This window comes from Mesoplodon mirus (assembly GCF_964341445.2).
Source record: "Mesoplodon mirus genome assembly, chromosome: 5".
NCBI lineage: Eukaryota > Metazoa > Chordata > Mammalia > Artiodactyla > Ziphiidae > Mesoplodon > Mesoplodon mirus.
Window position 1 is genome coordinate 28,608,262 of NC_138980.1, and position 13,783 is coordinate 28,622,044.

The following is a 13,783-nucleotide window of genomic DNA, read 5'->3' on the forward strand; positions in this document are numbered from 1 at the left end:
ATTGTCTAAAGAGTTATTTTAAGTTAGTTTGAATCAGTACCGAGTCAGGGTCCACACATAGCTAATTTGTCTCAGATCTCTTAATCACTATGTGCCTTTTCCTCCTCTTTTTATTTCTTTGCTAATTGAAACTTGGTCATTTGTCTTTAGAGAGTTTCCCATATTCAATATTTCATTGGAGTGGTGTCCTTTCCTCTAGTCCCCACTTATCCTGTAAACTGATAGTTAGTGAAGTTTTTTTTATAGTATTCCTTCTGATAAATACAGAAGGGATGTTAGAAATACACTGTGTTGCTACTCTTTATGAAATACTATATTTGGGCACCAATCATCAGTGGATGCTAAAACCATGAGGGGAAAACTGATGGAGAACTTTAAAATGAAGGGATCAGGCTGAACCTCAGGTTGGCAACCAGATAGATGTGTTGATATGCGTCTGAGGTGATGCAATAGGAAATACACAGCACCTGTGGGGTATCACTGCCTTTAAAACAAAAACATTGAATTTGGATCTAGTCAAGCCTGTAGATTGAAATTGAAATATAAAGAAGCATCCCGACCCTTTTTGTTCATTTCTTACCTGTCTGTTAATTCTTTGGGGTAGCAGTTCAATGAATTAAAAGAGCTCAGACTTCTTACTAGCATGGTTTCCACTTTAGTCCTAGGTCTTCTCTGTGTTTGGAGGAGTAAGTTACTTTAAAGTAACTGTACTTCCTTACTTGGAATTACTGAGGGATAATATCTGTTATCTAATAGCCAATGCAGGGGACACAGTTTCAATCCCTGGTCCGGGAATATCCCACATGCCACGGAGCAACTAAGCCCGTGCGCCACAACTACTAAGCCCACACACTGCAAATACTGAAGCCCATGCACCTAGAGCCCGTGCTCTGCAACAAGAGAAGCCACAACAGTGAGAAGACCGTGCACCACAACTAGAGAAAGCCCGCACTCAGCAACAAAGACCCAACACAGCCAAAAATTTATTTTTTTTTAATCTAGCAGATTACCTGGCTTTTAGTTGACCCACTAGTAAATAGCAGTTATGTACTTTGTTTTCTATAAATGCTTTAACCCCTAGTAAATAGCAGTTACTTTGCTTTCTATAAATGCTTTAACCCAGGTGACTTCATGTTTTTTAAATTTTCCCAGTAATGTTGGTTGTTCCTCTTTAGGGCACCAGGAATTACAAAACTATCAAGAATTCTACATTTTTTTTTTTTTTTTTTTTTGCGGTACGTGGGACTCTCACTGTTGTGGCCTTTCCCGTTGCAGAGCACAGGCTCCGGACGCACAGGCTCAGTGGCCATGGCTCACGGGACTAGCTGCTCCACGGCATGTGGCATCTTCCCGGACTGGGGCACAAACCCGCGTCCCGTGCATCGACAGGCAGACTCTCAACTACTGCACCACCAGGGAAGCCCAAGAATTCTAGTTTTGACTCCCTATCATAGCAGTTTTTATTGTGACATTTCACTGAAACTGGAAGGGGGAATAGAATTTTCAAAGAATTTTCAAAGAATTTTTCCTTTTTTAACCAATCAAGAATGGTCAACTATTCAGATATATTTTCTTCTATTCACTCCTTTCCTGGTTTTAGTTTGTTTTTAAACGTTGCAATTCTGGGGAGAAGTTATATATAATTAAAAGACTTTAGCATAGATTTAATTGTAAAGGGACAATTTGTGGTCCCTTTGGGATATTTAATCCTAAATCCTAAATATCCCAAAGGAGCAGACACCTCATAGGTCTAGTTCTTTAGATACTATCAACAGCAGTTACATGTAATGAGATTAAAGATTAATTGTAGATTTGGAGGAGTTCCCATGCACCCCCTCCTCCCAGTGACTTAAAATGTTTCCCATTACAAATATAAATGAAAATTAAGGTTTTTTTAACTTAAAAAAAAAAAACAGTGCTCCTTTTTTTTATCATGAGCTTTGAATTTTATTTTTATTGAAGTATTAGTTTCAGGTATACAGCAAAGTGATTCAGTAATATATATACATATATATGTGTGTATATATATATATATTCCTTTTCAGATTCTTTTCCATTATAGGTTACTACAAGATATTGAATATAGTTCGCAGTGCTATACAGTAGGTCTTTGTCATTTATTTTATATATAGTAGTGTGTATCTGTTAATCCCAAACTCCTAATTTATCCCTACCCCACTTCCCCTTTGGTAACCATTTATTTTCTATGTCTGTGAGTCTATTTCTGTTTTGTACATAAGTTCATTTGTATCATCTTTTTAGATTCCACATATAAGTGATATCAAGATATTTTTCTTTGACTTATTCACTGAGTATGATAACCTCTAGGTCCATCCATGTTGCTGCAAATGCCATTTTTCATTCCTTTTTCATGGCTGAGTAATATTCTAGTGTGTGTGTGTGTGTGTGTGTGTGTGTGTATCCACTCATCTGTCGATGGACACTTTGGTTGCTTCCATGTCTTGGCTATTGTAAACAGTGATGCTATGAACATTGGGGTGCATGTATCCTTTCCAATTAGAATTCATTTTCATCTTTTCTGGGTATATGCCCAGGAGTGGGATTGCTGGATCATATGGTAGTTCTAGTTTAGTTTTTTGAGAAACCTCCATGCTGATTTCCATAGTGGTTGCACCAAATTATGTTCCCACCAACAGTGTAGAAGGGTTCCCTTTTCTCCACACCCTCTCCAGCATTTATTTTTTGTAAACTTTTTGATGATGGCAATTCTGACTGGTGGAGGTGATACCTCAGTAGTTTGGATTTGCGTTTCTCTAATAATTAGCAATGCTGAGCATCTTTTTGTGTGCCTGTTGGCCATCTGGATGTCTTCTTTGGAGAAATGTCTATGTAGGTCCATTTTTTGATTGGGTAGTTGGGTTTTTTGTTATTGAGTTGTACGAGCTGTTTGTATATTTTGAAAATTAAGCCCTTGTTGGTCACATCATTTGCAAATATTTTCTCCTAGTCCATAGGTTGTAGTTTTGTTTTGTTTATGGTTTCCTTTGCTGTGCAAAAGCTTATAAGTTTGATTAGGTCCCATTTGTTTATTTTTGCTTTTATTTCTTTTGCCTTGGGAGGCTGTCCTAAGAAAACATTGCTATGATTTATGTCAGAGAATGTTTTGCCTATGTTCTCTTGTAGGAGTTTTATGGTGTCATGTCTTATATTTAAGTCTTTAAGCTATTTTGAGTTTATTTTTTTGTATAGTGTGAGGGAGTGTTCTAACTTCATTGATTTACATGCAGCTGACTGTCTAGCTTTCCCAACACCACTTGCTGAAGAGACTGCCTTTTCTCCATTGTATATTCTTGCCTGCTTTGTCGAAGATTAATTGACCATAAGTGGGTGGGTTTATTTCTGGGCTCTGTATTCTGTTCCATTGATCCATGTCTTGTTTTGTGCCCATACCACACTGTTTGGATTACTGTAGCTTTTGTAGTATTGTCTGAATTCTGGGAGGGTTATGCCTCCAGCTTTGTTCTTTTTCCTCAGGATTGCTTTGGCAAATCTGGGTCTTTTGTGGTTCTGTATAAATTGTAGGATTATTTATTCTAATTCTGTGAAAAATGTCATGGGTAATTTGACAGGGCTCGCATTAAATCTGTAGATTGGTTTGGGTAGTATGGACATTTGAACAATATTAATTCTTCCACTTTGAGAACATGGGATATCTTTCCATTTCTTTGAGTCATCTTCAGTTTCTTTTATCAAAGTTTCACAGTTCTCAGCAAATACGTTTTTCACCTCCTTGGTCAGTTTTATTCCTAGGTTTTTTGTTTTTTGTTTTTGATGTGATTATAAAATGAATTGGTTTTTTACTTACTCTTTCTGATATGTCATTATTACTGTAAAGAAGTGCAACAGGTTTCTGTATGTTAATCTTATATCCTGCTACCTTGCTGAATTCATTTATCAGTTCTAATAGCATTTGTGTGGAGTCTTTATGGTTTTCTATATAGAGTATCATTGTCATCTGCATATAATGACAGTTTTCCCTCTTCCCTTCCAATTTAGATACCTTTTTAAAAAGAACCCAGTGCTTTTAAACACTGCTGGATTTACTCTTTTTTTTTTTTTGTGGTATGCGGGCCTCTCACTGTTGTGGCCTCTCCCGTTGCGGAGCACAGGCTCCGGACACGCAGTCCCAGCGGCCATGGCTCATGGGCCCAGCCGCTCCGCGGCATATGGGATCCTCCCAGACCGGGGCACGAACCCGCATCCCCTGCATCGGCAGGCGGACTCTCAACCACTGCGCCACCAGGGAGGCCCTGGATTTACTCTTAACTAAAGGCAACATGGGTAGGTACAGTTTTGAGAATGATTGATAATAACCAGCCTAAATGATTAGAGCATGTCATTAATAGAGGAGTTTAATTTTTAAAGATCTTGCTATTATTTTTTAAATATTTTCCCCATTATTTTTAGGAACATTTAAGTTATGTTGTGTGTCCTCACAATAATTGCACACGTGAGAACAATATGACTTGTGTGACAATGCTTGCCTGCAGAGTCAGATTGAATTTAGACCCTGGGATTCCCTGTATAGGTAGACAAATTAGGTATTCTCTGTAGTCTCATCTATGAGTTGAAATACTAATACCTAACTTCCCAAGAGTGGTTGTGAGGATTAAATAAGGGAATTTATATAAAGTAGCTGTTATTTTCACCATTTCTTGATTTATACCCTATATTCTTGATTTATACAGTATTCTATAGTCTATAAATGATTTTCCTATCCTTTTGGTTTTAGTCCTGTAGGAACCATATGAAATGAGCACAAATAGATACTATTTCCATTTGTATGTTACCATGGTACATCTTTTTTCCATCCATTTATTTATTTATTTATCTATGAAGTGTTTTATGTAGGAAGTATATATTTGGGTCTTGCATTTTTATCTAATCTGACAATCTTTTTTTAAAAACATCTTTATTGGAGTATAATTGCTTTACAATGGTGTGTTAGTTTCTGCTGTATAACAAAGTGAATCAGTTATACATATACATACATCCCCATATCTCTTCCCTCTTGCATCTCCCTCCCTCCCATCCTCCCTATCCCAGCCCTCTAGGTGGTCACAAAGCACTGATCTGATCTCCCTGTGCTATGTGGCTGCTTCCCACTAGCTATCTATTTTACATTTTGTAGTGTATATATGTCCATGCCACTCTCTCACTCTGTCCCAGCTTACCCTTCCCCCTCCCCATATCCTCAAGTCCATTCTCTAGTAGGTCTGCATCTTTATTCCCATCTTGCCCATAGGTTCTTCATGACCATTTTTTATTTTTTTTTAGATTCCATATATATGTGTTAGCATATGGTATTTGTTTTCTCCTTCTGACTTACTTCACTCTGTATGACAGACTCTAGGTCCATCCACCTCACTACAAATAACTCAATGTCATTTCTTTTTATGGCTAAGTAATATTCCATTGTATATATGTGCCACAATCTTTGCCTGCTAGTTGTGTTTAGACCATTTATATTTAATGGGATTTTTGATATTTGGGGGTTTAGATTACCATCTTCCTATTTTTTTTATTTTTCCCATTTCTTCCCATTTTCCTTTTTCTGCTTTATTTTGAACTGAGTATTTTTCATAATTCTACTTTATTAGCTGGTTTATTAGCTAAACCGTGTGTGTGTGTGTGTGTGTGTGTGTGTGTGTGTGTGTGTGTGTGTGTGTTTAGCATGTGCTTTAGAGTTTGTAGTATACATCCTTATCACAGTATGCTTGTAATTGACATTATACTATGTCACATACAGTAAAAGAATCTTGTAACAGTACACTACCATTTTCCCCTCCTGGGCTTTATACCATTTTGCCATACATTTTACTTAGCCATATGTTAAAACCCTGCAATACATTGTTATTTTTGCCTTAAGCCATCTATTATCTTTTAAAGAGATAATACATGTTCTTTTTTTTCTTTTTTTTCAAGCTTTTTCCTTCTGTTTCATTTTAGATAGTTTCTACTGCTATATTTTCCTTTTCTAAAATATATATATTTATTTATTTGGCAGTGTTGGATCTCCATTGCTGTGCACGGGCTTTCTCCATTTGCCATGAGCGGGGGTTACTCTTCGTTGCAGTGTGCGGGCTTCTCATTGCGGTGGCTTCTCTTGTTGCAGAGCATGGGCTCTAGGTGCACGGGCTTCAGTAGTTGTGGCTCATGGGCTCTAGAGCGCAGGCTCAGGAGTTGTGATGCACGGGTTTAGTTGCTCCATGGCATGTGGGATCTTCCCGGACTAGGGCTTGAACCTGTGTCCCCCGCATTGGCAGGTGGATTCTTAGTCACTGAGCCACCAGGGAAGTCCCATCTACTGCAACTATGTTAATCTCCTGCCGTGTCTAACCTACCTTTAATCCCATAGAGTTTAATTTTCATCTCAACATTGTCATTTTAGCCTCTAGATTAGACTTTTAACAAAAATCTTTTGTCTCTACTTAACATGTTCAGTCTCTCCTCTTAGTTCCTTGAACATATAGAATACAGGTATAACCTTTAATATCCTTATCTGCTAATGCTATCATCTCTTTCATTTCTGAGGTGGTTTTGATTGATTGCTTTTTCTCCTATCATGGGTCATATTTTCTTGCTGTTTTGTGTGCCTGGTAATTTTGGCTTTTTGTTTTACCTTGTTGGTTATTGGGTATTTTTATATTCACTTGAGCTTTATTATGGAACATGATTAAATTACTTGAATCATTTTGATCTTTTCAGGTTTGGGGTTTAAGCTTTATTAGGCAGGACGAGAGCAGCATTTAGTCTAGGGCTAGTTTATGCCCACTGTTGATGCAAAATCTTTTGAGTACTCTACCCAGTGCCCTCTGAATTATAAGGTTTTCCATGCTGGCTGGTGGGAAGAAGAGCTCTCCCTGGCCTGTGGGCTGTGGGGATTGCTTCCTCTCTAATTAGAGTCTCATCCTTTTGAGTGGTTCTGTCCTGGCCCCAGTAGTTTCCTCACAAATGTGATGAACTCAGGCGGAGAGTTCTCTTTCTGTGTGCAGCTCTGCTCTCCAGTCCTCTACCCTGCAAATTCTAACTGCCTCAGCTTCTTTGGACTTGCAGCTCCTTCACCTTAGGGTGGCTCTGCCTGGGTCCCCCTTCCTGCACTGTGGCCTGAAAACATCTCTCCATAGAGTAAGGTGGGACAATCCTTGGGCTCACTTCATTTTTCCACCATCTCCCAAGGGTCACTGTCCCTCATTGCCTGATGTCCAGTATCTTGAAAACTGCCGTTTCATATAGTTTGTTTAGTTTTCTAGTTTCAGATTGAGTAAGTCTAGTCCCTGTTGGTATATCCATTTTGCAAACTAGAAAACTGGGGGTCTGAAATAGTAAGTAGCTGTGAGCTATTAGTGGAACCACAACTGGAATCTAGGCATTATACATCAATACCTGATGCTTTTTCCACAATATCATACTGCCTTTTCTAAGTAACAATTTCCTCATGGAATTGAAACTTATCCTTTTAAGACTTAAAGCTTAATTTGAACCATTTTTGTTGGAAATTTTTAAAAAATGTTTAAGTACCCCTGCCTTCTTAAACAGAGCATTTTGAATATATCTGAACCTCTTCATTATCAACATTATTTATAATCTTATACAGTGGTTATCAACCCTATCTGACCCAAGTAATCCCCTTTTAATAAAATATTTTATAACGCCCTTTTATTCTGAAGAGTCTGAGTCCTTGACAATCCTCAGGCTGGGTTGCTGCACTTGCTATTTACAGTTAGGATGGGCAAAGGAGTGCCAGAAGGTGCCTGGCATATTCCTCCCTGTCCCCACTGTATAAAAGCAGCCTCCTCTCCCTACTGTTGAGGGTCAGTTACTCCTGCCAAAATGGTGACTCTTAGACTTCAGGTCCCTGGACACAGAGTTCAAAGTGCCCTGGGGGGCAGCCATAGCTTGTAGTTGAATGGACCCTTGCTGTGTGCCCTTGCAAGTGTAACACTCTTGAGAAGTAGGACCTCCAATCCTGCAGGGCTCAGCTTTGTGAGGACAGCAAGCACAAAATCCCCCAGTGAGTCATGGGACGTGATGGTGAGTGGAGCTACTCTTGCTTCTACCCCGTGGTTCCTGGACCCACGCATTATTAGAAAAAAGTGTCATGTAGAGGTCCCTCTTTTTTTTTTTCTTTCTTTTTTTTGCGGTACGCGGGCCTCTCACTGCTTTGGCCTCTCCCATTGCAGAGCACAGGCTCCGGACGCGCAGGCTCAGCAGCCATTGCTCAGGGGCCCAGCCACTCTGCGGCATGTGGGATCTTCCCAGAGCGGGGCACGAACCCATGTCCCCTGCATCGGCAGGCAGACTCTCAACCACTGCACCACGAGGGAAGCCTGAGGTCCCTCATTTAATGCATATTCCACATCCTGAAAGATGGCACTGCAGTCTTTTAGCATATTGTCTCTGAATACTCTGAGTTGGTGCTTCACCTGTGCCTTCAAAAGGCAGTTCCAGTGTTCTGTGAGGCTGGCTGCTTCTGGCTGGTGCAGGATGTAATACAACCAGTGGATTCCATGGTCATGGGCTCACTCCCCCTCTTCCTCTGCTGTAAAGTGGGTTCCCTGGTCAGATGCTCTGTTATATAGGACTCCACACCTGTAGAATGGGGAATCTGTATGGATAGTGGTGCTGCCTGAGGCTCTGCAAACAGGGAAGACAAGCCCATACCTAGTATAGCTATCCACCCCTGTGAGGGACAAAGTGCCGGCCCTTCTGGGATGAAGGGAGTCCAAAGTAGTTGATTTGCCACCAAGTAGCCAGTTGGTCTCCCTGAGGACTAGTGCCTATCGCTGACAGGTTAGCCATTTCAGAGGCAGCAGTAGCTAGATTGACCCTGGTAATCTATATACATGTTAGGGAATGCAGTGGATTCCTGCCCACCTCCCAGATCTGCTCTCCACCACTCTGACTCAGCTCTCTGCCCTTAGGAGGCTGACCTCTTTGCATTGCATCATCTGGGCTCCCTTGCCCTGTAGGTTTGGTCAGTGGGAGGCCCAGCAGTTCAGAGAGTAAGAGGAGAGAGAGATTATCCCCCAGCTCCTTACCTTCCAAGCCATGGTTTTGCAGAGGTGGTATCCCTTGACCAAAGGCCACAGCTCCTGTTGAGCTGACCTTTGTTGAGCTCCGAGCATTCACAGGGTTCCCACACAGTTCGTTCTTCTCCCCCCTGTAGCTAGAGATGATAGTGGCCTCCCACTGTTTATACTCCAGAGTGCTTCTTCAGCATCCCCTGTTGACTTCCCTTTATCTGCCCCACCATGTAGACAGTCTCTACAATCAGACTGTCTTCAGTCTGAGGATGCCATCTGTTCCTTCCAGGACCCCAGCTTACAAAACAGAGTATTTTCTGCCTTGTCTTTTAAATTAAGCTGTAGACAGTAAACATATTTTCGCCTTTCCTTAATTCACTTGACAAATATTTGCCAGATCCTGTACTGCTCTTTGAGAAAACAGGGGTGAACAAGACAAATGGATAACTTTGTCTTGTTAATAAAAAGGTAGCTTCAAACAGTGATAAATGATCTTCCTGAGTAATCCTTCTGAGGACTGCGAGTGAAGCCTCCTTAGATTGGACAGTCTGGGTAGGTCTTTTGGAGATAGTGAGGTTTAAGGACCTGAGGACCTTGACCTGAAGGAGGAGCTTGCTCAAAGATCTGAGAGCAGGATATTCCAGATAGTGAGGCTGTAGGCAAGGGCAGAGGCCAAAGAGACCAAGGAGCTTGGCTTGTTTAATACACAGAAGCTTCTGGAATATGGTGAACAATACTTTACAGGTGATGGGCAATTTGCCTATGTGTTTGTAGCAAGAATGATGTGCCCACTTGTAACATGGTGTTGGCCTCTTTTCAAAGAAGACAATCCAGTTTGCTGAGCAAGTACTTTTCAGACAATTTATTGGGCATACGCTAGATCTTAGCAAGACCTATCTCTGTATAACCGCTTAACTGTGACCCCAAGTTACCTAAGGTCACAGCTACAAAGTTGCAGAGGTGAGATGCCAACCATTTGTTTTATTCCAATCTTGGAGGTAACTTTCCCCTCCAAATTCAGGAGTTAAGGAGGAATATGTCAGCTGAAGGTCCTCAACCGCGTTCAGAGATAAGTAATCTATCCAAAGACGCTAATAAATCCAAAGATACCCAGAGAGTGGGAAGATATAACAGGTCTTGTTTTCAAAAACGGCTGTGGATTTGCCCAAATTACAAAGGTCCAAGCAAGTCTGTTGTTTTTATTTGATTATTACTGGAGTTAGTGGGAGAGTTATGTGGGACCCATTTTAGGATACAATATGCCTGGTAGGAATCTGAGCCAGCAGAGAATGTGCTTGACTTCCAGCCTTGCCCCCCTTTCTTGAAAAAGACTGTTCCGGCCATTTGATTCTCATTCAGGCTTTCCTACTTTACCCCTGGGGTGTACATTTGCATCAGAATCGCAGTATAGGTTAAATGTGGTGCATACTAGATGATTATTTTTGGCCAAGTTGTGTTTCCACTACAGAATTAAGCCATCCGCTCATCAAAAGTTGGAGTTCTTTTCCCCTATCTTTTGCATTTGTTAAAGCCTAAATTTTCTCAAATGAAAGACTTCTCTAGGTCAGGAACAAGGTCTTTCAATTTGTTTCCAGCACCGCATGTCTGGCACATAATAAATGGTGAGAGTATTAAATATTCTAAGAGGCATCCTTCCACTGGGCTCAATCCCGACCCTGACTGCATCTGTAAGGATGAATGCACAAGAGGTCGCTTTCCACCACCAAGCGGCGCTAGGGCACCATCTAGAAAGGATTCACTAAGTTTTCCACAGGGTTTGAAGTTTCGTACTTCAAAACTTGTGACACTTCAAAGCGTCAGGTTAATTCACAAGTCGAGGGGAATTTTCCCAACAAATGAATGATGCCGCAGCCAGGGGTAGGCTGCAGAAGGCGCTCTGAGTCTCTGGGTGCACCACAGACCTCTTGGGATCGCAGCTGGAACTCGGGCTGCGGAGTCGCAGAGGTGCATGCACGGGAGTGGGTGCAGCCCGGCGTCCAGGTGAGGGCGGAGGTGCGTGCTGCGCGCGGGGTCAGCCAGGTACGCGCTGTGGGGCTCCGAGGAGCCAGCTCCGTTTCCGCCCCCGCCCCCTCGCCACGCAGTTCTGGCCTGGCCGCTCCTCGCCTGGGTGGGTCCCGGCCCCTCTTCTGGCAGGGTCTATTTGCATAGAGGAAACTGCCCAAAGTGGCCGCTGTGGAGGAGCTGGCGGCAGGGAAGGGGGCGTGCGCCGCGGTCCGCTGCTGCCTGGAGGCCAAGCCCCGTGCCGGGCCGAACTCGTTCCTCGGGCTCTCCAGCACGCTCAGCCAGCGACCCCGGCTCTGTGCACCGTCCTCTCTGAGAGTCCACCCGCGATGAGCTCACCATGAGTCCAGGCCAGGGCGCCGGCGGCGACGCGCGGAAGGGCTGCCGGACGGGCGGCGGCGGTGCGCAGCTCCCCGCGACAGCAGCCGGGGCCTGGGCGGTGAGCGCGTTGTGCTTGCCGCTCTCCGCCGGCTCAACGGTCGCCTGCCTGCTGCTGGGCGTCCAGGCCGCCACGCTGCAGGGCCGGGTGGCGGCGCTCGAGGAAGAGCGGGAGCTGCTGTGGCGCGTGGGGTCGCCGGACACCCTGGTCGCCTGGGCCGAGCCGCAACTGGAGCACCTGCTGCGCGAGGTAAGTCGCTGAGCATGGGGCTGGGATTGTCCGTGCACCGGGAGCTGTCGCGGTGCGGAGCGGCCGCCGGCCAGCCGTGAGCGCCTGAGTCCGTCCGAGCAGCCTGCGCGGGGTCGGGGGTGGGGTGGGGTGGGGAGGGAGGCTGGGGTGCTGGCGGCCGAGGGGTCCTGCTGTCCCTGCTCCAGCCTCAGGGTCGGCCTACGTGAAAAACAACCTAGAAGGGCTGTTTCGGGGACGAGCAGGGGGAGGAAGAGGAAAGACTGCGGGCTTTGAAATAACAGATCTGGGGGCGAGTCTCCACAGGTGTGTGCACTCGGACCGGTGGCTTCCCGCCAGCATTAAGGGCCTGCCTTCCTACCTGTGCCGGGATAATGAAGAAGCTCTTGCGGGAAGTGTGTGGTGACTTCTGTCACTGGTAGCAGCTATAGTTCCCAACGCTGATATACCTGCAGAGGTGTGGGGCCCCCAGCAGACCGGAGGTTTCCTGGTGGCAGGAAACCTCAGTCAGAACCTGGCCGGGGCCCTTGGAGGCACATGGTCAATCCAACCTGCCCTGTCCAGCCTACGGCCCCTCAGGAAATTGTTTCAGAACAGCTCCATCTTGGAGATGCTGTGCTGTGCTTGGGGTTGCTTGGGCTCAGCGCTCACCCAGGGCAACCCAGACCTGAGGGGGTGCCAACATCAGCTTGGCAGGGTGAGGGGAATCAAAAACAGTCCGGGCCAAAAAATACAGACTCTGGATTCGGTCGACGCCACCTAGGCGATGCCACCTGGGCATTGTGGACCCAGCAGATGCTGAGTTTCCTTGCTGGAAGCATCATATGAGACTCTCGGACACTTCTGTTAAGGTTGCTGCTATGTGTCTTCAAAGCAGGAGCCACATTTGGGACTTCAAATCTCTCACCCATCATGCTGATCAAAACCTCCAGCAGGGCACCTCCCCATAGAACAGTGGTGGTAGACTGGCCAGAGTGCCCCTGTTTGTGCTGGCCTCCCTTGCCTGAGCCATCCTCTTCTTCCTAGGAAAGGCAGCTACCCCAAGGTGGCAAGCATACTCCCCAAAGGGGCATCCTCAACTGTAGTATGAATAGCACCACAGTGTTTCAAGGTAGAGGAGAGGATGGGCAGGGCTGTTACTACCATTTCCCCTGAGCTGTGCCCAGCTGTGATCTTTATTACTGTAGCTGTGTATCCATTTTTGAGTTAATTTGGATTCTTTAAGGTGAATGGGAGAAGACTGTACCATGCCTTTGTGTTCACCATACCTATTTCTTAGTCACTTTAATTGAAGCCAGTATCACATCTCTTCTAATTTGGTTTTGGGCAAAATTGCTGCTTCATGAAATGATTTCCTATGTTCCTCTTGAAAGTGCCTGCAGACTTTAGAAATCTCTCTGGAGCCCTGCTGGCAACTCCTGGTGATGTTTTCATAATTGCAGCCCATTACCTTTAGGCAAGTCCTTAGAGACAAGGATGTTGAATTGATTTATGGAGGGCCAGTAAATTTTCTCCCTGTTAGTGATATAACTGAGGCTGTTCTTTCGAATGCGGGGCCCCTTTTACTTAATAAAAAATAAACTGCAAGCTTTGATTGAGTAAATCAGAAATCCCAGTAAAACCTTTTAGAAGGAACTTGCAAATTGTGTCCATTAATAGGGAGGGGAGTCCTGGGAAAGCAGCCACTGCTGAGATTTTCAAGTCCTGAACTATGCAGATCATAGGAGGCTTCATCCTGCTTCCAAGGAGTTATTGGGCAGAGTATTCCCCCTCTCCCTCTCTGCTTCTCTCTCTCTCTCTCTCTCTCTCTCTCTCTCTCCAAACCACTCTCCCCCCGCGCCCCCCACACTTCTTTCCTCTTCATTAGTAAGGTGAAGGGAAAATTTGAAATCCTGGGATTTCCACTTGAAATTCGCTATACCATTCTGCAGGCTGTACCATTAGCATAGGACACATCTTAACACTTCATGCTACTAGCTAACCAAAGTTGGTGTGGAGGAGTCTCTACTTGGAGCATCTGAGATGCCACACTATGAATGCAGTTGGGGTTCAGCTTCTGGCTGTTTGAGTGTCCCTCTGAAAAGGCATC